Source organism: Nannospalax galili, unplaced genomic scaffold (assembly GCF_000622305.1).
Source record: "Nannospalax galili isolate Female #2095 unplaced genomic scaffold, S.galili_v1.0 scaffold104, whole genome shotgun sequence".
NCBI lineage: Eukaryota > Metazoa > Chordata > Mammalia > Rodentia > Spalacidae > Nannospalax > Nannospalax galili.
This window is the reverse complement of record NW_008353596.1, coordinates 1,178,629-1,181,190: the sequence shown is the minus strand read 5'-3', so window position 1 is coordinate 1,181,190 and position 2,562 is coordinate 1,178,629. Positions and strand designations below refer to the sequence as shown.

General features: G+C 38.6%; 1 pseudogene; it reads left to right on the top strand.

Annotated features, from left to right (window-relative positions):
- The first annotated feature begins 1,787 nt into the window (after positions 1-1,787).
- On the top strand, positions 1,788-1,916 carry LOC115067304 (annotated as a pseudogene).
- Positions 1,917-2,562: the final 646 nt, after the last annotated feature.

The following is a 2,562-nucleotide window of genomic DNA, read 5'->3' as shown; positions in this document are numbered from 1 at the left end:
GTCAATATACATTTGGGAATCAAGACCAAAGAGATGGTAAGCCACAAATGAGATTATTTACAGAAAAGACCTACTCCTAAGAAACTGAATCATTAAAGATCAGACTGAGGAAATCAGTATAACTAAGAGACGGAGAAGAAATTACCAAGAGAGATTAGGAAAACAAAAACAAGTGCATGATGTCAGAGAAGCCAAGAGGAAGAAGAAACTGTTTTAAAGAAAGGGTCAGTTATTCCAAATGTTGCTCAAAGTACACTGGGTCAGTCAGAGAGCATGTGCCAGGTCATCAGTGGGGAACTTAGCACAAGACAAGTAGTAAGTGCTATGTGGTTCCTTTATGCTGGAGACTGGTTACCTTTTCTCTGAAAAGATCAAATAATTGGCTTACACTTGCAAGCCAAGGATTCAGCTTTGTCACTGTTGTCCCAAAGCAGCTATAGACAATATGTCAAAAAATTAATGTAGCTATACTGAATTAGAACTTTATCAAAACAACAAACACCCACATCCAGACACAGGGTGATGATTCCTATTTTACAGCAATCAAGCCTCAGATCTATTATTACCATCTCAGTAAGGTTTTCATGTGATTCTAAAGTCTATCTCCCCCATCACTCCATCATACCATTCATTTCATGATACTAGCTGCATAACTTCTCTCTTAAGATTACCTTACTGATTTGTATAGCTAGCAAAAGTTTCTCTTTGGTTCCTCTGGAATATAAGTTTCACAGGAATATGACAGAGCCTGTATGCATGCACATTTTAAACCTCTAGCATTTAAGGTAGGGATGTAGAGCTCAAAGTCTTTGATAAATATCTATTTCTGAAAGATTAACTTGCTCTTCTAAACAGAGTAATCAGGCCCAGATTTTCCCAGTCTTAGGGAACAAAAAACAAAAAAAAAAAAACAAAAACAAAACAAAAACATATGAATCTACAGTTTTAAGATAATGGAAAGCAAGGGCAGTGTAAGACTAGAATCTTGTGAAAAAGTAAATAAGCCATTTTGGACTGCAGAGAAGGAGGCAGGGTCCTAAGTATATCACAGCACAACAACTTTATAGCATAGTAACAAGAATACAATTAGCAGTTGTAGGTAACTTTCCCCTTGACCAGGTGTGATGGTACATACCTTTAATCCCATCACTTAGGAGGCAGAGGCAGGCAGATCTAGGCCAGATCTACATAGTGAGTTCCAGCTGGCTGACACTGTCTCAAAAAAACAAAATAAGCCCTCCCCCCACAAAACTTTCCACTCATTAACTTCCTTAAATATAACAATTAAAAATAATAACATTAATGTAGATGTAAAATCAATGACAAAAAGCAAAACGTATGAAGTATCTGAAAATAAGTACACTGTTTAAAGTTATGATATCACACGTGAAGTGAGTGCTGTATTGCTCATGACATGGAGAAAAGCTAAAGATGCATTATTCGGAAGCCTGGCATGGTGGCCCACACCTTTAATCCCAGCATTCAGGAGGCAGAGGCAGGTGGATCTCTGTGAGATTCAGGCCAACCTGTTCTATATTCTAGGCCAGCTGGAGCTACAGGGGGAGACCTTATCTCAAAAAACCAAAACACAACACAACAAAACAATATAAAGATACATTATTATAAACCACTGGGGAACCACTGAACAGTTACAGTTACTGGGTCAAGAGTAAAAATTAAAAGGACTAGAAGATGCTTATATAAGTAATAGGAACAAAGGACTGGTAGGACAAACAAAATAACAAGCAAGATGGCAGCCATGTGAGTCTTAGAAGAAAACTGGTCAAGCATGGGTTTGGATTTATGGCAGGCTTGTCACCCTGGGCCTCTCACAGTGTCCCATGCTAGAGCAAACTGTGCCTCCAATGCCTGGCCTCTGCCTGCAGGCTGCTGGCACTGAAATGGGTCACACAGTGTAAAAGGAAAAAAAAAGAGGAGAACTGGTCTACAGAGATGTAAATGAACTATAAGATACAGGCAAAAGCTACCTTGGCATTTGGTACTTTCTAGTGCATTAGCTAAGAATTGCTTTTCTTCATATAAAAATTGAAGGAAAAATTTTGTGATAAAAAATGTTGAGGAATATTTTATGACATAAAATTATGAGATTCAAAATTCAGTATCCACAAATATAGATTTATTGCAACACAGCATGCCTAATTATTTATAGACTGCCTTTGGCTACTACTACTCTGTATTGACAGCAGAACATTTGCAAAAAAAAGTCACTATGGGACACCAGGCCTGAATATCGAGCATTTAGCTCTTTAAATTATTTGGTAGGATAAAAAAGAAAGACTTCCTATTCTATCTGTGAGAAACCTACTTTAAACATAGAGACAGTAGATGGGCTAAAGGTGAATGGAAGACACAAAGTCTCTAGCTCCAGCAGGACAAGGGAACACCTCAGGAGCAGGATTCGGGTTCCAGAGGGAATAGGAGCCCCAGGCATCAGTATAGAGCTGGAGTTTCAGTTTCAGTGGGCTTAGAGTCCTCTGAGAGACCTTTGCTTTGACTTCTAAGGTTCTAGTGATCACTGGGAGACTGGGAGTTTATATTCCA